Genomic DNA, 23,005 nt, shown 5'->3' on the forward strand with positions numbered 1-23,005 from the left:
AGAATGCTGAGATTAAAGTCTGAATTCTACTGAAGAGGATTAGGGCCAATGAAGAAAGTTTTTAGTACATGCCTTTAAAGTTTGAAAATTGACTTCGCAAAAGCTCACTTTTGTGATCTCCAGTCCAGGGGTCCGGCCGGCATCCCCCTTGCTCGTGGCACCTTGGCATCCCCTCTTCCTCAATCACACCCAAATGCAAACAGGCTCTCATTTACAGTCAGAAAAACATCATTATTTGCAGTCACTCATTCCAAACCTTCACCCGAATCATCTATAACCATGAAAGGCCACACTGAAACAAAAGCAAGTATTTTGTCACTGTATGAAAAACCGCAATACAGCAAAATATGAAAGCCTCTACTGTGGATGAAAATCCCTTCAGCATCACCCCAAATACAGCAGCAGTGAAACAATCGTATATAGAAGCACCATTCCCATGAGACTTTTTAATGCATTTAAGTACCGGTAATTCGAATGAAAACATACCGTCTTCCGCCTACCCATTTACATAATGGGTAAATGTGTTTCATCATTCTAACCAACAATCTAAACAATGCCAAGATTATTGCTTGATCAAATAAGACATGTTCGGATTGAGCTTGATCCCCTCTTTTTGGATGAATTGTTAAACAGTCAAACATTTATTATGGATAATACGTTTACGTACAGCTGCACGATTTGAAACAAGGGACATTTTTACAAGAGGCAAAAAAAAAATCATTGTTAAAAAAAATGTCATTACTGATTTCAGCGAAGGTTGACGCAAATTAAAAAGGATTAAAAAACAAAGTCCGTTATCAGGTGACATAAACCAAATCACATCATAACTTGCATTGTCTATGACGTCCACACCACCTGAGCACATTTTTAACAAAAAAACAATAATGCTCAAAGATGAAATGACACAGATTTAAAAAACAAACAAACAAAAAAAATCTGGTATAGAAAGAAAACTAGATGACCAGATGTCTTTAATAATGCATTTATTTGTCATCACTTGGTTGATCACAAAAAGGAGGCACTGTGTACATGAACAACACAGTACATAGGAAATACCTTTTAAAAAAAACGAAACAAAAATAAATCACTGGAATCTCTTCAGTTTTCTTTTACAAATGAAACAATTTGTATTATTTCGATTTTGTTCAACTGCGTTTCAATCTCAAACAAAACAATATAAATATTGAAAAAAACAGCATTGTCATTTTCTGACAATATTTTAGAGATAGTCAGAAGCACACTGTTCATGTTCATTTTTTCCATGAGAAGTTGTTTTTTTCTAAGTCTTTGGTTATACATTTGATGATTTCCATGGCAGCGGTACTTGGTACAGTTACCGCTGCCACAGCCTTTCCAACCGAAGTGAGTGTATCTTGGACAGGATATCTTGCTGCGGCAAAAGGCGCAGCAGCTGCCAGTGTCCTGAACTATTGCTGCCCCGTTTCCGCAGCCAAAGTTCCAACGGGGTGGGGGGGACGCCCCTGGCCCCAAGCAAGCCCCCACACCTAAGGAAGCCCGAAGAGCCAAACCTCTGACACGACGAAGCTGTTTAATAGTATCGGATGCTCCCTTCTTGAAACTCTTTGCCTCTGAACCAGCGATGACTCCGATCGCACCACCAATCGCTGCCCCCAGAGTCACAGCGGTCTTTCCTGAGACCGCCGTGGCTACTTTCAGACTTACGCCAAAGGCAATTCCAACCGTCAGTCCGATGACGCCAGTCGCCACCACGCGCGTCAACCTCTCCAGCACCCGTGACGAGCGAACGGCCTCTTCCCTCATTTGCTCCGCTGCTTCCCCTGCGCTTGTTCTCCAACATTATCCTTCTCTGCTCTTCCCGGATAGCCTCGGCCTCTTCGAACATAGCGTTGCTATAAAACCCGCTTTTACTCTGCTTCACCATGCTGTCCACCTTACTTAGAGTTCTTGAACCTGCGCCGGATTATTGGAGTTTTGAAGATTGTTGAACACTTGGTACCTGCCTCCGCACTTGTCAATGAGATTCCTAAGTGCAGCAGGAGAATCTCTCAGGTATTCGTCGAACTCCATGCCTTGAAGTTCATCCCCCCTGGTAAAAAGAACCACTGTGTGGTATTTGACGGCATCATCTCTAAATATTTTGGCCAGATTGAGAATAGCCTGGTCCGCATCCTCTGTATAACGACCAATCGGCACCACCAAGAGAAAAGCGTGCGGCCCAGGAGCACAGAAAGACAGACACTTAGCCATTTCTGTCTAAATCTGCTCCTCACTGAGGCAGGTGTCCCCAAAGCCCGGCATGTCAACCACCGTAAGTCGCCTCAGTCTCTTCTGGTCATGACCTTCTGATGGCTCAGTGCTCCCACACTGACATTCCCGGGTCACTAAGCCAGCACTGAGTTTTGACAGGAACTGTCTTTGGCCCAAGATGGTGTTTCCAGTTGCGCTCTTGCCAGATCCCGCATTTCCGACAAGAACCAACCTGAGGTCTTCAAGCCCCGCGACCTCAGAATCATTCTCCATATCAACTGGTTCGTGTTCCTTTCCACTCAGTGATGGGGAAAGCTGCACAAAACACGTCGAAACATTCGTGAATAAACCTGATCAATACACGCGAAAAATTGTGCTCCTTCACCCATTTCGCCATGATAGGCTGAAGTGAACATTTAGCGGCATTGTGTCGGTAACAGCCAATTGGCGTCGAGACTGTCCTTACTCTGTCACACGAGTGCTCAGAACAAGCAGACATACAGCCAAATAAAGTTTGCGGTGGGACGTTTTAATGTACTTCTTTAAAAAAAATAATTAAAAAAAGTGCGACTGCTGTGTAACATTATTTTGAGGAAATAAAAGACACTCTTGCTTACATATTTCTCCAAGGGTTTCCAAGCGTACTCGCTTCAAGCCGTTTGTTGATCACTCCAAGTTGAAGTTGACTGTAAAATCCACACAATAAACAAACAGGAATCAAACAGTGCACATTAAACACCAAAACGCTCAATCAAACTGGTAGAAGGGTAAACATACTGTAAATTAACATAGAGGTACATCGTTCTGAACATTGAAACAACTGATACTTTAAGTCAGGGGTGTCAAACTCATTTTTGTAGCGGGCCAGATTTTAGTTTGTTTCCTTTGGACGGCCGTTTTGACTGAAACCATATGAAAAAGTCAAGAATAACTGTTCATTCACCTATTGTTTAAGTTATTGTAACAAGGGGTTTAGTAACAAGAAAATGCTTGCAGTATAACTCTTATTACCAATGAGAATTTAGGTTGGGATTTTAGCAAGCATCATGAAAGTTGACATCATTGATTTGCTTTCGCGGGCCACATAAAATGATGTGGCGGGCCAGATCTGGCCCCCGGGCCTTGACTTTGACACCAGTGCTTTAAGTCACAGAGCAGCAACAAATGCAGACAGTGGTGGGCGGTCAACAGCGACTGAAGGTCCGTCTGTCAATTTTCGACCGTCACTTATCCAAAAAAGCAAATACAAGATTTTTAAATGTTTTGGGCACGCATTGGCGCTTTAGACTCATCCAGACGACAGCGATTTCTGCGTGACCGCGCTGCGTCACATCAGAAGCCTGCTGGCTTTCTTCAGGAAAAGTTATCTGATGCGAGCTTTCCTGCTTTTGCGATGATGGAAGTTACCATTGTTTTGGTTTCCTTTCCACTGGTCTCGCACAGCTGGTCAGATCACATCCGAGAAGAAAAATTGCGCACTCTGCTGGCAGGTAGTATACTTGGCATTTAACTTCAATTTCGTCTCAGATGCGGCCTGCTCCCAGCTCTCATTGACATGTTTGTACCGTTCACTTGGGCACGAGTTAAAAAGGAAACGCGTGAGGAACCCAGGGGGGAACCCCCTGCCCCCCAAAAAAAGTATCAATACTCGTTTTTTTATTTTGATGGATTATATCAACACTTGGATCAGTAAATGTTTGAAAAACAAGTGGCAACCTTACATACAAAACACAAAGCTGTAAGAAGGTGCAACGTGACTATTCTTGAGCCTCATATGCACGTAGTCCGTAACCACAAAAAAACTGTCCATCGTACGATACATGCAGTCGAGACACCGTACTTCAAATCAACTCTACAAATCAACGTTACGTGTAAATTCTGGCTGGAATTGGCTTGAGAGTGAAAGCGAAATGGGACCAAGCAACAAGCCATAGCACATCGAAAGCCACTGAGAACAATTAAAATTAAGACAGTACTGGCTAAAATCGTTTCAAAATGTGTTTCCCAGGTCTTTGTAGGTCGACTTGTGTCCGTTTTGTTCGGAGGTCGTGTTATTTTTGACGTTGTTGGCGTCGAGTTCTTCTTTCTTTGGGTGTCTCACGCCTCCAAGATAGCAGCAACTATCTGCCACTTTTTAATTCCATTTCACACCAAAACGGCTTATTCATTCTTTAACGACAATGTGCTTCCACTGGATATCATCGGGCACAACATTAGAAAGGCAACATTTGCACATTCGATCCGCATCCAATTCAGGAGCCGAATATTGTTTACATTGGCGCTGAAAGAAAGGTGCAATTGCTGTAGACTGCGGTAACTTTGATCGGCACTATCATAAAAGTGAACCTTTTTGGTAATTTAGCGACATGATGGGCGAAAATTTAGGCTCATCTTTGCACAGACTTGTTTAGTCTCTCACACCACATAGGGTCTCCCCCTTCAATGGTGCAAGCCTGCTCGAAAAACAAAAAAACCTAAATTAGCATGGTTTTGTTGTCTTTTTCATGCTGTCACCAGCAAGAGCACAGCAAAACAGCCAAGGTTGGCTCACCTGCACTGCTGGCTCCTGGCTGGCTGTGGCTCAGATCGGAAAGCGGTTGCCCAGTGACCCGAGGATTGGCCGTTTGAATGTTGGACGTTTCTGTTGTGATGTTGCGACCTTTCTAGTAACTCGCAAACAAGTCGAGGAAGTCCCCCACCGGGTTGACGAGCTGGAACAACTCTGAGGAAATACGGAGAGTATCAAGACAAGTCATGACATCTATACTGTAGTGTATTGTACAGCAGAGTATACGGAGTAGCATAAGCCATGGCCCAAATTAAAGTTATTTCATTGACCAATGTCTTTTGTTTAGTTTGGGTTTTTTTAAGTAAAGATTTAAAGGTACGAACAATAGACCACACAGACTCGCACACCCCATTGTGCAATACGGTTTTACGGTGCAATACTTTTGACGTGCAATACTGTTTTCACTGTGCAATACTGTCTTTACTGTGTCCTTCATGTGCAATACTGCTCGGTGTGAAATACTGTTTTGTTGCTGGAACCACTACCTCAAGACCTCAAGTGCTAAGCCTACAGCCCTACTCTCATCCTATGTCTTTCTTTTGCCCTGACTGTCTCTATAATAAGTCAAGTCAAGTCAACAGTATTTATAGAGCACTTTCAAACAGCCATCGCTGCATACAAAGTGCTGTACATGGAGCAATTTAACATGCACAATAAACAGTAAGACAAATCGGTAATAAAGGCGGTAGAAAGCACCAAACAGTAAAACCAAGAACAAATCTAAGTCATGCTGAGTCGAATGCCAAAGAATACAAGTGAGTTTTGAGCAGGGTTTTGAAGATGGGCAGCGAGGAGGCTTGCCGAATGTTTAGTGGGAGGTCATTCCAGAGAGAGGGACCAGCAACAGAAAAGGCTCGATCCCCTCTGAGCCTCAGTTTAGTTCTTGGTACTTCTAATAAAGTCTGGTCCACAGACCTGAGGCGCCGGGCAGGTGTGTAGGGGCGGATGAGCTCAGAGAGGTAAGGTGGCGCGAGATTATTCAGAGATTTGAAAACAAATAAGAGGATCTTGAAAATAACTCTAAAATGAATGGGGAGCCAGTGAAGGGATGCCAGAGTAGGAGTTATGTGCTCCCTCTTACGAGTACCAGTCAAGAGGCGAGCGGCGGCATTCTGGACCAGCTGAAGGCGCTTAATGGAGGACTGGCTGACTCCAAAGTAAAGGGCATTGCAGTAATCGAGCCGGGATGTGACAAAGGCATGAATTACTGTCTCAAAGTGTTCATGTGAGAGGAGAGGTTTTATTTTGGCCAGCTGTCTAAGGTGAAAGAAGCTGGATTTAACAACGGCACCAAGTCTACAGGATGGAATGTACAAGGGCCACTGGGACCAAACAATATCACCTCTGTCTTCTTTTCATTGAATCTCAAGACATTTTGTGCCATCCAGGTTTTGATATTTCCAGACAGGATAGGAGTGGTCTTAATGAGAAGGCGTCTTTCTTGCTCAGTGGGACATAGATCTGGCAGTCATCTGCATAGCAGTGGAAGGGAATACCATGTTTCCTTAAGATGGAACCCAATGGGAGCAGATACAGCGAGAACAGCAGAGGCCCCAGAATTTAGCCCTGTGGAACACCACATGACAGGGGAGCAGTGCGTGACTCAGAGCAGCCAAGGCTGACACAGAAGGTTCTGTCAGCTAAATAGGACCTAAACCACTCAAGAGCACTGCCACCAATGCCCACCAAGTGCTGCAAACGAGTCAGCAGAATACTGTGATCCACTGTATCAAATGCTGCAGTTAAGTCCAATAAAACTAGACACACGTGGTCTCCAGAGTCATTTGCCAGGAGGATGTCATTAGAAACGCGTAACAGGGCTGACTCCGTGCTATGCATCGTCTTGAAACCTGACTGGAAGACCTCCAAGATGTTATGTTCATCCAAGAAAAATTTCAACTGCATGCATAAGCCGCTCTTGCACAACTCTAATTGCCCCACGGGGATAAATAAAGTTTTCTGAATCTGGATCTTCTCATGTGTGTCTTTACAAATACTGCGCCCACTATAACAGTAACACTGGTGATGACTCGGTGTGTCCTTGAGTAAAAGTGAAAAGGAAGGTGTCCTTGTCGATACGGCTGAAGTGTCAAAGCTGTTTTTATGGCACAAAGATAAGACAAGAAATAGCAGCGAATGTCGCAGACTGGCCTTGAAGCACCCACAGACATTGCTTCTACTGTTGGCCTTGAAAAATGAGGTGCCAATGGCCCATTTCGACGTTAAGTTTGTGGTGCTGATGCAGTTGAAACTTATTGCTGATGAAAACTGGGAATTTGACACCTTTTTTTTTCCTGGGTGGCTTTTAATAAGATGGCATCTAAATCTGGCTGGGTCGTATCTCGCAATTTTATCATTTCTTGATATATTTTGTGGCGTATATTTTAACACAATGGAACAACTTCATTGAAACTGGGTTTGTCCTAAGACAATAATATTTAGATCAGTGCAAGTGGGTGCAGTGTTTAGTGGTCTCACACTTTATTGCTATTTGCACAGTTGCATATTTCTTTAGCAGAGAAAATCTATTGTTGTTGATGAATGATATATTGACCCAGATTTTGACTACAAGTATTGAAAAGAATGAAAGCAGTCTGCCACATTTTGCCAGGGACGTGACATCACTCGGCACACACCCAATGACTACATTTATTCACATGAAGCTGAATACTGTCATTATTGAACTGGTTTCAAAATACCTCTAAATCTTCATGAAGAAAGTATCTAGTATTTTTTCAGAGGTTTTGAAGCCTCCAGCTGAAAGCTCAGTGAAGCCTTTATCATTGGGAAACTCATGAAATGACATGCGGAAATAATTGCACAACGACCAACAATCCAGTGCTTGCCACTTATTATTCGACTTCTTCGAAAACTCAGGCACATTTTGTCATGTATCACAGATGAACGCATTTATGCTGACAAATTCAATGGGGGGCCATATTGTTGGCCGGACAGACAGAACAAGGCAGCTCGGAGCCCTCAGATGCCGCAGACAATGAGAATCAATTTTGTGGGCTTCTCGATGAAAAGAAAAAAAAAAGGTTTTGTAACTACAGTTCCAAAGAGAGTAATTAGAAGGTGGGAGGGAATGTTCTAGATGTACGGGGACAAGTGCACAAGTATGTGGATATGATTAAACGAAACAAGCATCAACTGATCTTTCAGGGAAAAAACAAGAATATGACTTTGAACATTCTATGCTCCATTGTTAAGGGTATGTTGGTGGTGGGGTGGTTCCCCGGAGAACTGGTCTTCCGAATAAGTAAATGGCATCCCAAAGACTTCATGGTGAACAAACACTCGCTACGAGGCTGTCCACGCAGCAACTCGCAAATATGTTACGGTATACCATGGTGAAGCTCTGCGAGCATCTTGTTTTATGAATTTGCATCACTGCAAATACACCAGCACTGAAACAATCGTATATACTGTAGAAGCAGCATCCCTATGAGACTTTTTAATGCATTTAAGTAATTCAAATGAAAACATACCGAATACTGAACGAGAGCTCACGAGGAACCTTGCTTTCAACGACGCCGAGAGGTCAGTCAGATTTTCGCACTAATTACTCGTGACTTCAATAAATTAGACGCGCTCCGTCTCTTCCACTGTGCTATGACTCGCATATCCCATGCTTACCAGACTGAGCGGAACCCGACCAACTAAAGCTAAATTAATAAAGACGAAACACGGTTGTCAGAGACAGAACTCACCTTCGATGTCCCCCTGTGTGAAATCATCTCCTAATTCCTAAATCGGGTCCACGTTCTCCACAGTCCATCCTTGACCGCCGTCCCCGACACAGCTACGGCTCAAATTGAATACAAACAGAAGCCAACACACATGCAGGCCCCTAATATTTATTTGTTGTGTTCAAAAGTTAAAGTCGGACACCAGCGCCTCAAAAGAAGCAGCGGTCTATCCGGCTGGACTCATTTACAAATAATAGTGTCGCCCGAAGACGTCATATTTTTTTATTTTCCAAGAGACAAAAAAAAATTGTAAAAAAAACGGCCATTACTTAACAAAACTGTAGAAAAGGCTCAGCTCATTCCTTTATTGCGAGACATTCGTGTTGACGCATTTAAGTATCGCGTTATTTCAGCACCTGCTAGTTCCGGGTTTGCTCCTGAACAAGGTCATTCCATACCTACCTATTCCAACTTTTATCCTTTCAACTCCTTTGTGCAGTTTACCTGATCAGCGATTCCCTAAACCCTCGAGTACATGACCAAAACGTGAGTACAATGAGGTGTATTTCTCCCGTTTAATTAGTTGCGCACTGGTGTTCGCGAGTGTGTTAGCCACCTTAGCCCGCTAGCATCGGGCCGCCGATTTCGCGAGTGTTAGCCACGTTAGCATCGGGCCGCCACGTTCGCGAGTGATAGCCGCATTAGCACGCTAGCATCGGGCCCCCGCGGTCGCGAGTGTTTACCAGTTAATACAGAGGCATCGTTTGTGATTTTATGTTAAGTTGTGTTAATGGTGCGATGTCTGTAGCTCCTTCCCGTTCTGAAGACGACCGTGTGTATTTTGTTTTACAAATGTGCCAGCCTTCATTAATGTAAGTGTAGTTAATTCATGTGGCCCCTAGATGGTGCCATTACACTGAATTAGATTTGTTACAGTAATCCCTCGTTTATCGCAGTTAGTGGGGACCAAAACCACTCGTGATAAACGAAAATCCGCGAAGTAGCGACCAATTAACATATACCAAAAAAAATTGCCCCACGTGGGCCTTTGCGCTTGAGCAGAGCGCACTAACACACACACACACACACACACACAGGCCAGTGATTCCTTGGAAGTGCAGCAGACGTGTTTATGATTTGTCAATTAAGGATGATTAGACAATAAAGGATGGAAGAGACCTGCTTTTGTTCTTATAAGCCTCCTCTCTCTCTCTCTCTGCCACACACACAGACATGCAAGCACACACTAGCAGCATCGTAAACAACACTTAGACACTGATTAAAGATCAAAGAGTAACCCACGTGATAAGACAGAAAGAAGCACAGCCAATCAGCATGGCTTTACATCTTCTCAGCCCCCCCTACCCCACATGTACTGTATATGTTGCTCTATGTGACTCAGTGTTGTTTTGCTGACTTTCATTGCTTCTCGCAGACTTCAAATTGTTCAAATGTTTGAAAAAATCCGCGATGCACCGAAGCCGCGATAAACAAACCGCGAAATAGCGAGGGATCACTGTATTTCTTGGTTGCATCCAGGAATATGATGTTATGTTATAACATTGAAGTTTCCTTTTCTCACATTTGTAGACTCGATCTCTCTTCATTCATCAATCTCCCTCCTCAATCAACATCACCCTATTGTTAGTATTTCTCCGTATTCATTTTAACACCTCCAGTAAAGCACATTGAAACATCCCCTGGAATTCCTGTCTCTTCCTACCTGTGCTCTGACCGGCACACCATCTAGTCTCCAGTTATCTCCTTAAAACGAATCACTCCTATCGCCTCCCCAACATTTCTCGTCCCTTAAGCTGGATAATTGTATTCAAGATGGACCCAGCGGAAGAGATATATTCTCCTGTAAGACCTAAGCAACGAACCCAGCCTCCCCCTGCCCTCCAGGAATATCAGAGCCACAGCGGTCTTTCTTTACATAGGATACCAGCCACGAGATTTGCCAGCATCAAATGCAGCTAGAGTGTCGCCGACCCAGCCAGATTATCCAGTCCAGACGGCCCCATCCCTGACACCTCTCCACCGACGATTGTATGGGAATGCTGCTCACACCGAGACTCCTCAGCTAGCCCCACGTCGTCTCCAGAGAACTAAACCGGAATGGGACGCCCTACTACAGTCCCCACCTTCAATCTCGTCCGAGGCTGACTCCTACCATAGTTACCACTTACCCCAAGCAGTCAAAGCAATGCAGGAGGAGAATGCAAAATTGCACCAATCACAACAGTTAATCCAGTCAGGCATAAAGGAATTGAACGAGGCTCGGAATGAGATCAAAGAACTACGAAGAAGTTGCCCGGTCCTTGAGAACAGGAATAGGTGTCACAGCTCCCTCGTCTCCCTTCAAAGCAGGCCCTCGGGGGGTAAACGAATTGCCTCTTCCGCCCTGGCCTCAACCCGACTTGACAAGTAACATGCAGCTGCTCAACATGGAAGAGGCCAGTAATCAACCATGTTACTTGCCTTCTCCTCCTGACCCCATTCACAAAGCCCAAGATGGCCGCTTGTGCGCCAGTGTGTTCGGCGACGCTCCTGCCATTTCGGTTTTTTTTACTTTTCGCAATGCTTGTTACCTCCCTAACAGCGTCTCGGTTGGTTTATGATCGCCGATCGTTGTTATTGATTCAACAACACGTCGGAGATTCGGCCGCGTTTTGGCAAGACGGTGGTGAAAAGACGCTACCTCCGTTCTTGGCTAACCTGCCGGCTAATCTCTTCCGCGTTCGCTCGCCCCCTTCACAGAAGCGCCGTCGCCGCCGCCGCGGCAAACGTAGCGGTCAGCTCGTGAAGCTAAAACGGGATCTGAGACACACTTCGATCGCTCCGGCGTGGTGTGCCCTCAACCCCGTCGCCTCGTGCTTGCTAACAGTCGTTGGCTCTCCCGTCGCGCCACGGCATTTCTACCCTCCACGCCTTTCTCGGGGAGGAATCCAGCGAAAGCTTTTGAGGGAATTCCCCCGGGCTCGGCGATTGGAAGAGGCAATCCCTCCCGTTGCTACTCCCACAAGGATCGCGTTGTTAAACGCCCGGTCGCTGACGAACAAGACCCATATTCTGAGGGAGTATTTCCTTTCCAATGACTTGGATTTCCTGTGTCTGACGGAGACTTGGGCAGGTACTGGTGAGTACAACGCTTTGCTTGAATTGTTGCCACCCGACTGTGATTTCCTCGATACCCCGAGGACATCAGGCCGTGGTGGAGGAACGGTGAGCATCTTTAAGAACAATTTCAAATGTAAACGGTGCACATTCACCACATCGGCCACCAGCTTTGAAGCAACCTTCTTTGAAGTCGGTCGTGTTTTCCCGGTGCTCTGTGCTGTCATTTACCGTCCTCCTAAATACAACAAAGACTTTTTAAGCGACTTTTCAACCTTTCTTGCGGAAATCAGGCTGAGATATGATCATATCCTCCTAATGGGGGATTTTAATATCCATGTGTGCTGTCCGGAAAAAACGCTAGCAAAGGACTTCTTAAGACTTATCGACTCTTTTAATTTCGTGCAGTATGTGACCAGCCCAACACATGAACAAGGTCATGTTTTAGACCTTGTCCTTGCTTATGGTCTACCGGTGTCAAATCTGGGAGTCCTTGAAAATGGGATTTCTGATCACATGGCAGTTTTATTTGACGTAGTCTTATCGCATGCTGCTGTGAAATCTGCCGCTCCTAGTTTTAAACGCCGAATTTTTAACCCTCGCACTGCTGGTCGTTTCTCTGATGCCTTTAATAACCTTTGCGTACCCTCGTCTAACACAGAGGAACTCACCTCTTGGTTCAACTCATCATGCTGTGCCATCCTGGATTTGGTGGCTCCTTCAAAAACTGTGCTCCCAAAACCTAAACCCGAGCCATGGTTTAACGACATTACCCGCGCAGCTAGGCAGGGGTGTCGCAAAGCCGAACGCAAGTGGAAAAATGACAAATTGCATGTCTCTTATCAAATTTGGAAAGACTGCTGGCGTAACTACCAGCTCACAGTAAAAGAGGCCAAAAGAGAATATCTGTCGGACCTTATTCAAGCTAACCGTCACAACCCACGCGCACTATTTAAAACAATAGATTCTGTACTCAAACCCCCTCTGCCTACTTGCTCGGATTCTTCACCCGAGATGTGCAACAGATTCCTTCAGTTTTTCATTGATAAGGTCTCTACAGCTAGGACTCCGGTCTCAAATACCGCATCTGACCCCTCTGTCCATGTTCCATGTTCAGCTGTGCTAAATTCTTTTGAAACTGTGTCCTTGGCGCTTTTGGAGGATGTAGTTCGCCAGACAAAGCCATCTGGCTCCCCTTGCGACTCTCTTCCCCCGCACTTCTTTCAGGAGGTTCTCCCGAGTGTTGGCGCATCAGTCTTGGATATCATCAACAGCAGCCTCTCTTCTGGTGTAGTTCCCCAACAGTTTAAACATGCTGTGGTCCAACCCTTGATCAAGAAAGCTGGCCTTGATCCAGATGTGCTGTCAAGTTTCAGGCCCATTTCCAAGCTGCCTTTCATTTCCAAAATTCTGGAAAAAGTGGTGCACATGCAGTTGAAAATTTTCTTGGATGAACATAACATCTTGGAGGTCTTCCAGTCAGGTTTCAAGACGATGCATAGCACGGAGTCAGCCCTGTTACGCGTTTCTAATGACATCCTCCTGGCAAATGACTCTGGAGACCACGTGTGTCTAGTTTTATTGGACTTAACTGCAGCATTTGATACAGTGGATCACAGTATTCTGCTGTCTCGTTTGCAGCACTTGGTGGGCATTGGCGGCAGTGCTCTTGAGTGGTTTAGGTCCTATTTAGCTGACAGAACCTTCTGTGTCAGCCTTGGCTGCTCTGAGTCACGCACTGCTCCCCTGTCATGTGGTGTTCCACAGGGCTCAATTCTGGGGCCTCTGCTGTTCTCGCTGTATCTGCTCCCATTGGGTTCCATCTTAAGGAAACATGGTATTCCCTTCCACTGCTATGCAGATGACTGCCAGATCTATGTCCCACTGAGCAAGAAAGACGCCTTCTCATTAAGGCCACTCCTATCCTGTCTGGAAGAAATCAAAACCTGGATGGCACAAAATTTCTTGAGATTCAATGAAAAGAAGACAGAGGTGATATTGTTTGGTCCCAGTGGCCCTTGTACATTCCATCCTGTAGACTTGGGCCCCCTGTCTCCTTATCTTAAGTCAACAGTCTCAAACTTGGGCCTTAAACTGGACAGTGATTTCAAACTCGATCGGCAAATTGGTGCCGTTGTTAAATCCAGCTTCTTTCACCTTAGACAGCTGGCCAAAATAAAACCTCTCCTCTCACATGAACACTTTGAGACAGTAATTCATGCCTTTGTCACATCCCGGCTCGATTACTGCAATGCCCTTTACTTTGGAGTCAGCCAGTCCTCCATTAAGCGCCTTCAGCTGGTCCAGAATGCCGCCGCTCGCCTCTTGACTGGTACTCGTAAGAGGGAGCACATAACTCCTACTCTGGCATCCCTTCACTGGCTCCCCATTCATTTTAGAGTTATTTTCAAGATCCTCTTATTTGTTTTCAAATCTCTGAATAATCTCGCGCCACCTTACCTCTCTGAGCTCATCCGCCCCTACACACCTGCCCGGCGCCTCAGGTCTGTGGACCAGACTTTATTAGAAGTACCAAGAACTAAACTGAGGCTCAGAGGGGATCGAGCCTTTTCTGTTGCTGGTCCCTCTCTCTGGAATGACCTCCCACTAAACATTCGGCAAGCCTCCTCGCTGCCCATCTTCAAAACCCTCGTCAAAACTCACTTGTATTCTTTGGCATTCGACTCAGCATGACTTAGATTTGTTCTTGGTTTTACTGTTTGGTGCTTTCTACCGCCTTTATTACCGATTTGTCTTACTGTTTATTGTGCATGTTAAATTGCTCCATGTACAGCACTTTGTATGCAGCGATGGCTGTTTGAAAGTGCTCTATAAATACTGTTGACTTGACTTGACTTGACCTCCTCCGTGTCCATTTCCAGCTCCAGTGAAGCCGTAGCCACAACCTCCAACAGCTCAGAAGCCACCAGCCTTTCACATACCTCCTCCCACTCATAGCAGCTCACCAGCCGTATGTGAACTAGAGCTAAGATCGCTCCTAAAAAATCGAGCCCGTGGCCTTCAGCAGAAGTTCAGACACCTCCGTGGCTTGCCCATTCCTGCCTTCACAGAAGCTGAGCCGTCACTCCTTATTGGCTCGGATCAGCCTCACCTTGTAACACCAGTTGAAAATGTCAGGCTCGGTCCACCAGGTAGTCCAGCCGCTGTTCACACAAGACTAGGGTGGACCCTCCAAGGCCCATTTAAGTTCATGGGGCGGCCTACCAACTCCGTTCAGTGCCTATTCACCTCCTCTTCCCCACAACTTGAGGAGCTACCCAAACATGTTGAGAAGCTGTGGAAAATGAACTCAGTCCCTCACCGTCCCGAAAGAGAAGTCCAAGCAAGACCATTTGGCAGTGGCTTTATTGAAAGCTGAAACCCTCCGTGTAAACCTGAATGGCACCCAAAGGTACGCTACACGCTTGATTCGACATCCAGACCTGCCGCCACTTGAAGCCCCTAAAGGATTCTGTTATGCCACTGCTACGCAGCACTGAGAGACGCCTCCTGAAAGATCCTATTATTTCTATATATTATTTTGATTTTGTTCAACTGCGTTGCAATCTCAAACAAAACAATATAAATATTGAAAAAGACAACATTGTCATTTTCTGACAATATTTTAGAGATAGTCAAAGGCAGACTGTTCGTGTTCATTTTTTCCACGAGAAGTATTTTTTTTCTGTCTTTGGTTTTACATTTGATGATTTCCATGGCAGCGTTACTTGGTACGGTTACAGCTGCCATCTTGGACAGGATATCTTGCTGCTGCAACAGGCGCAGCTGCCACAGTGTCCTGAACTATTGCTGCCCCGTTTCCGCAGCTAAAGTTCCAACTAAGGGGGGGCCGCCCCTGGCCCCAAGCAAGCCCCCACACCTAAGGAAGCCTGAAGAGCCAAACTTAGCTTGATTTGCAGGCCCGAGCCCGAAGCAAACCCGACATTTCATATTTTATTTGCGAGGACTCGGGAGGAGGAGGGGTGATTTCTGATAACAAAGCCTGTCTTTTGGAACGAAATCTAAGTTAAACAAGACTGTATAAACATTTACGTCTTTTATATTTCTGTTTCTGAAGAGGTTACATTAACCGACAATTTTGTCAAACCTCCGACACGAACAACCAGTTCAATAGTATCGGATGCTCCCTCTTTGAAACTCTTTGCCTCTGAACCAGCAACGACTCCGATCGCACCACCAATCGCTGCCCCCAGAGCCACAGCGGCCTTTCCTGAGACCGCCGCGGCCACTGCCGGGGTCAGACTTACGCCAAAGGCAATTCCAACCGTCAGTCCGATGACGCCAGTCGCCACCACGCGCGTCAACCTCTCCAGCACCCGTGACGAGCGAACGGCCTCTTCCCTCATTTGCTCCGCTGCTTCCCCTGCGCTTGTTCTCCAACATTATCCTTCTCTGCTCTTCCCGGATAGCCTCGGCCTCTTCGAACATAGCGTTGCTATAAAACCCGCTTTTACTCTGCTTCACCATGCTGTCCACCTTACTTAGAGTTCTTGAACCTGCGCCGGATTATTGGAGTTTTGAAGATTGTTGAACACTTGGTACCTGCCTCCGCACTTGTCAATGAGATTCCTAAGTGCAGCAGGAGAATCTCTCAGGTATTCGTCGAACTCCATGCCTTGAAGTTCATCCCCCCTGGTAAAAAGAACCACTGTGTGGTATTTGACGGCATCATCTCTAAATATTTTGGCCAGATTGAGAATAGCCTGGTCCGCATCCGCTGTATAACGACCAATCGGCACCACCAAGAGAAAAGCGTGCGGCCCAGGAGCACAGAAAGACAGACACTTAGCCATTTCTGTCTAAATCTGCTCCTCACTGAGGCAGGTGTCCCCAAAGCCCGGCATGTCAACCACCGTAAGTCGCCCCAGTCTCTTCTGGTCATGACCTTCTGCAAGATGGTCCTCGCCTTTATCAATATTGTCCTCGCCTTTACCCGTACCCTCCAGGATACATGTCAGGGTTACCTCTGGGAGCACTCTGGTCCATTGGCGGTGTCTGGATTTTGGTATCTGGATTTGAGATGGTTGTTTGTGTGGGATTAAATGGAACACTTGGGGTGGTGTTGCCTGAAGGAAGTTCATGCTTGAGACTGAGACCGGTGAATGGAGGCTCTGTGGTGCTGACAGGATCAGGCATGTTTTTTGCTTTGTCTGACTCTTTTTCCAGTGGGGCCTTGCCATCCACATCGTCGGACGACTTTTCTGCGTCTCTTTTCTGCCAGCTATCCTCAAAGTCTCTAACCCGGCGCCACAGAGCTCGAACCTTCTCCTTCAACACCTTTGTTTTGGCATATGAGATTAATGCGTCCCAGTCACTGCATTTTTTCTCGAGCTCGTCAATCCTCTCCTTAAGGCTATTTCTGGTGAACTCAAAGTCAGTTTTATGTAATTTATTTATGTTGCAGCTCTCCAGTTGAACCATTTTAGCTTCTGCACTGGAAATACATTCCTTGATGTCATCTGCAGCGAACTTCGTCCAGATTGTTTCCTGGATGAGCTCAACAGTTCCGGTGTATTTGCGCAGGCATTCAGCTGTTTTCTCTGCGATGCAGGCCACTTCTTCTTCTGCCTTGCCCTCTTCATCCTCGGTTCCCTTTACCGCACTGAGGGCTTCAGCATAGTCGTATCCTGTATCACTGACCCTCTCATAGTCTACCTCAAGGGCCTTCAGCTCATCAATTAGGGCTTTCTCTCCCAACAGGTTGACTCTGGAGGCAAGCTTATTGGTCCGCTTTGTGAAGGACGATTGCGCAGCAGAGCGCTTCACTCTGAGGGTTTCGAGTTCACGGGAGTCCATTTTCCTAGTCTGACCAGAGCTTATTTTACCAGGGTCTTTCCCACTAGATGGCGGTGCTCATTTGGCCAATCTCAGGACTGAATAGACAAGGTGTTTGCTTGGAGAGTGACTCCTCTTCAAGGCTTGAAACTCATCGGGGGATCCTATCCAACCTCGATGGTTATTACTGTTCAGTTAATTCCGTTTTTTCACGGCCCTCTGAATAGGGATCGTCGGCCAGCATGGAAGGATCACTCTTTCTGTACTTTTTTGATCCATTTATTGGGACACTTTGCAGCAGAAGTAGATGTAGTAGTAGATGAAACAGAAGTAGTAGCAGTAGCAGAAGCAGGTAATAACCTAAAGCACACATAAATGCAGTAAAAAATGAATACATCTATCTTTCTGCATCACGATGTAAATATGTATAGAATTTACATAATTAATACTTTTATTTTAACAATACATTTAATAAGTACTTTAATCAACCATGATTTCACTATGTATTATTATCGTCATTATTTTAAACGTAAGAAACCATGCATCACAAACATATCAAGTCGACTCGAATAAAAGAACTACAAGTCCCAAAAGGTCCAACCCGGAAGTGGAGCGCCGGCATGATTCAGCCCAGCTCCAACGCAATGTACTTTGTTCAAACATCAAATTGCAGCTGGACAAACATGACAACTATGCAAAATGAGTTAAATAAAGACACCACTGTTCTAGACACACTTTGGCCCACGCTGTCTAAATTGCCGATTGCGAACGGTAACTGTGATTGCAAACATAAAGCACAACGGACACAACGCAAAGCAGACAAACAAAGCAACCGATCATGATCGAATCTAAAGCTAACTTTACATGCAGTATCTGGTAAAGAAAAGCACACGCGTAGCTTACCATTGGGCCATGCCGACGACGAAGCGAGTGTATTCACTAACGTAACATAATGCGATCCTGTTTTTTATACGTCGCGCGAACGGTCACCTGTCAGTGGCAGCCCCGCCCCTCTTAAAGTGCCAGGTTAATAACAATGTGGCAGAGCAGTAAAACATGCGGTGTGCTCACTCTAAGAGTTACTTCCTGGAACTCCCCCTTATAGGCAGGACCTGTCGATTAACTGGAGTATGATGTACACACTGCAAACTTTCATAAAGGACTACTCATATAATAGCCTATTATTAGACAGTAAACCTGGTGAAGAAAAGAGGAAAATAGTGCGAAAAACTATAGAATTTAAGAAAGATTTGATCGCGAAATATAAGTCAGGTGTGCGTGTGTCTGTGTTGGCGAAGGAGTTCGGGATGCCGAAATCCACCATCAGCAACATCCTAAACACGAAAGACCATCTGCCCGATGACAGCTGGGATAGGCGCACGCCCCACGACAGAAAGGGAGAGAGAGAGAGATGTTCCTTCAATATTTATGTTACAATGTTAATGTTAAAATTGGTGAAAATAAAACATATTACAGTTTGTTTGTACAGTATTTTACATATTGCCTGATCTCTGATTACATGTGTACAGTTTATCGTGTAACATTGTAAAAATAGTGGTTTAAAAAAAGTTGTTTTCTTGACTTGGAACGGATTAAAAAAGTTTACATTGATTCCAATGGGAAACATGGTTTCAGTTTTTGAACAATTCGGTTTTCTGGAACGGATTATGGACGAAAACCGAGGTTTGACTGTACTTCTTTAAAAAAAAAAAAAAGGGTGACTGCTGTGTCACATTATTTTGAGGAATTCAAAGACACTCTTGCTTCCATATTTCTCCAAGGGTTTCCAAGCGTACTTGCTCCAAGCCGTGTGTTGATCACTCCAAGTTGAAGTTGACTGTAAAATCCACACAATAAACAAACAGGAATCAAACAGTGCACATTAAACACCAAAACGCTCAGTCAAACTGGTAGAAGGGTAAACATAAATTAACATAGAGGTACATCGTTCTGAACATTGAAACAACTGATACTTTAAGTCAGGGGTGTCAAACTCATTTTTGTCACGGGCCAAATTTTAGTTTGTTTCCCTTGGAGGGCCGTTATGACTGAAACCATATGAAAAAGTCAAGAATAACGTTTATTCACCTATTAAGTTATTGTAACAAGGGGTTTGGTAACAAGAACATGCTTACAGTATCACTCTTATTACCAATGAGAATTTAGGTTGAGACGTTTATTGCCACTGAGAATTTAGGTTGAGGTTTTAGCAAGCATCTTAAAAGTTGACATCATTGATTTGCTTTCGCGGGCCACATAAAATGATGTGGCGGGCCAGATCTGGCCCCCAGGCCTTGACTTTGCTACAGTGCTTTACGTTGCAGAGCAGCAACAAATACAGACAGTGGTGGGCGGTCAACACCGACTGAAGATCCGTCTGTCAATCTTCGGCCGTCACTTACCCGAAAAGCAAATACAAGATTTTTTAATGTTTTGGGCACGCATTGGCGCTTTAGACTCATCCAGACGACAGCGATTTCTGCGTGACCGCGCTGCGTCACATCAGAAGCCTGCTGGCTTTCTTCAGGAAAAGTTATCTGATGCGAGCTTTGCTGCTTTTGCGATGATGGAAGTTACCATTGTTTTGGTTTCCTTTCCATTGGTCTCGCACAGCTGGTCAGATCACATCCGAGAAGAAAAATTGCGCACTCTGCTGGCAGGTAGTATACTTGGCATTTAACTTCAATTTTGTCTCAGATGCGGACTGCTCCCAGCTCTCATTGAAATGTTTGTACCGTTCACTTGGGCACGAGTTAAAAAGGAAACGCGTGAGGAACCCAGGGGGGAACCCCCTGCCCCCCAAAAAAAGTATCAATACTCGTTTTTTGATTTTGATGGATTATATCAACACTTGGATCAGTAAATGTTTGAAAAACAAGTGGCAACCTTACATACAAAACACAAAGCTGTAAGAAGGTGCAACGTGACTATTCTTGAGCCTCATATGCACGTAGTCCGTAACCACAAAAAAACTGTCCATCGTACGATACATGCAGTCGAGACACCGTACTTCAAATCAACTCTACAAATCAACGTTACGTGTAAATTCTGGCTGGAATTGGCTTGAGAGTGAAAGTGAAATGGGACCAAGCAACAAGCCATAGCACATCGAAAGCCACTGAGAACAATTAAAATTAAGACAGTACTGGCTAAAATCGTTTCAAAATGTGTTTCCCAGGTCTTTGTAGGTCGACTTGTGTCCGTTTTGTTCGGAGGTCGTGTTATTTTTGACGTTGTTGGCGTCGAGTTCTTCTTTCTTTGGGTGTCTCACGCCTCCAAGATAGCAGCAACTATCTGCCACTTTTTAATTCCATTTCACACCAAAACGGCTTATTCATTCTTTAACGACAATGTGCTTCCACTGGATATCATCGGGCACAACATTAGAAAGGCAACATTTGCACATTCGATCCGCATCCAATTCAGGAGCCGAATATTGTTTACATTGGCGCTGAAAGAAAGGTGCAATTGCTGTAGACTGCGGTAACTTTGATCGGCACTATCATAAAAGTGAACCTTTTTGGTAATTTAGCGACATGATGGGCGAAAATTTAGGCTCATCTTTGCACAGACTTGTTTAGTCTCTCACACCACATAGGGTCTCCCCCTTCAATGGTGCAAGCCTGCTCGAAAAACAAAAAAACCTAAATTAGCATGGTTTTGTTGTCTTTTTCATGCTGTCACCAGCAAGAGCACAGCAAAACAGCCAAGGTTGGCTCACCTGCACTGCTGGCTCCTGGCTGGCTGTGGCTCAGATCGGAAAGCGGTTGCCCAGTGACCCGAGGATTGGCCGTTTGAATGTTGGACGTTTCTGTTGTGATGTTGCGGCCTTTCTAGTAACTCGTGAACCCCAACTGTTGACCAGCTAGTAGATGTGGACATCAACAAGACCAGCACGAAAACAACAGAACTGTCCGAGGCTTTTTCTTTAAGCAGGGAATATACGTTGTGGCTGGTGTGCATATTTTAACAGTCAGAATTTCATTCATTCAAAATGCTTAAATGTTTCAAAATATTTCAAATGTGGTATCTAACACGAGTAATGCTGAATGTGAATAGCAGTAGTTATTTTGCTGTAAACACAAAACACGCTTTATATTTCATGTAAGTTGAGGGGTTCGTAGGTTTTAGATGGATTGCTCTACGTTTAGAATGGGCAAAAAGGAGAGGACGACTTCGTTTGAACACAGCTCTTTCTTTTTCTTTATTTCTCCAACGTCTGCCTCCTCACTCTCGAACGAACACTCCCCCTTTCGGTAATGGCCCACCTTCCTGCTTTTCTTCCCCAATCACATTTAAGCAACATAAGAATATTTCAGAAAGTATTAAACAGAAAATAATTTAGGTAACTAACATAAAATAATATAATGCTTAAATATAAAATGATAATAATTAACAATTTAACAAAAGCTTACATTTCATTTAGTTTGAAGGAAAACCTAAACTAACTGAAACGTCAGTTAAGCGAATACACAGAACTGAACACAAAGGCTTGGAGACAATTTAGCCATAAAGTGCAAGTGCTTTTATTAAGCAGTGTAATTGGCAAATTACACACAGGAGAGCCGGGACAGGTATCGAAATCGCGACCTCTACGCCGTGAGGCGGACGTGCTTATTCACCGCGCCGCCTGCTGTGGTATCGATTTCCTGAAAATAAATCCTCATCGAGGGTTCATTAGGTTTTCCGGCAGGGGGCAGCATGCGGCCATCAAATGAGTTTTCGCGCGTATTTGTCTCCAGTACGACATGCACTTTTCATCCATCCAGTTTGTCCTCAAGATGCAGCCTGTCCCAGTTGATTTTTCGGTGAGAAGCTGGGTACACCCTCGACTGGTCGCCAACCAATCGCAGGGCACATTTAACAAACAACAAACAGTAACAGTTAAACTCAAATTCTTATTTATGAACGAATTAGAGAATACCAACCACGAGCAGAGTATTCAAAATTCTACAAAGGATGCCCGAGTTGAAATTCAATTCCCTGTCCTCTTTACCGTGAAGCGGAAGTACAAACCACGAGGCCACCGCACCATTTGCCATTCCTCTCTCTCATCCACGTTGACGTTTTCGTCAGCAGCATGTGGAAACTTCGGTCATTGGAATGAATGGCAATGACATAATTTTAATTGAATCACGAGGAGCCCCCCGCGCCACTTACGCGGCGTTTATTAAATTACCGTCAATCATGCGTTGGCCGTGACTAAATGAGGTCATTTGACTTCACGCTACCCTCACGATCACGAAGCAAAAACAGCACAAAAATGTCATTCATTCGTCGGAAAAATAATGTAAGCTTATGTTAAATTATCAATTATTTTCATTTTATACTTGAGCATTATATTCTTTTATGTTAGTTACTTAAATTATATTATTTTTAATACTTTCTGAAACATTCTTATGTTGCTTGCGTCTGATTGGCTAAAGAGAAGCAGGAAGTGTTTTCGTGACTGAAAGGGGGTTGTGTTCTCGTTCATCCGGTCGGAGGTGCCGACGTTTTTTTTTCTTTCTCCTTTTTAATAAACTGCATTAAAGGATTCCATCTCTCCATCTGTCATTCGTAAAGAAGAGCCATCCACTGAATCCACTGAAAAACAACGAAC

The 23,005-nt window shown here is 44.7% G+C and overlaps 2 pseudogenes; both read right to left on the bottom strand.

The window, feature by feature from the left end:
- Positions 1–837: 837 nt before the first annotated feature.
- On the bottom strand, positions 838–2,502 carry LOC147193218 (GTPase IMAP family member 7-like; annotated as a pseudogene).
- A 2,390-nt stretch (positions 2,503–4,892) lies between these two features.
- Positions 4,893–17,424, bottom strand: LOC147193219 (uncharacterized; annotated as a pseudogene).
- Positions 17,425–23,005: the final 5,581 nt, after the last annotated feature.

This window comes from Hippocampus guttulatus, chromosome 16 (genome assembly GCF_054856545.1).
Source record: "Hippocampus guttulatus isolate MCC_2025c chromosome 16, RoL_Hgut_1.0, whole genome shotgun sequence".
Classification (NCBI taxonomy): Eukaryota; Metazoa; Chordata; class Actinopteri; order Syngnathiformes; family Syngnathidae; genus Hippocampus; species Hippocampus guttulatus.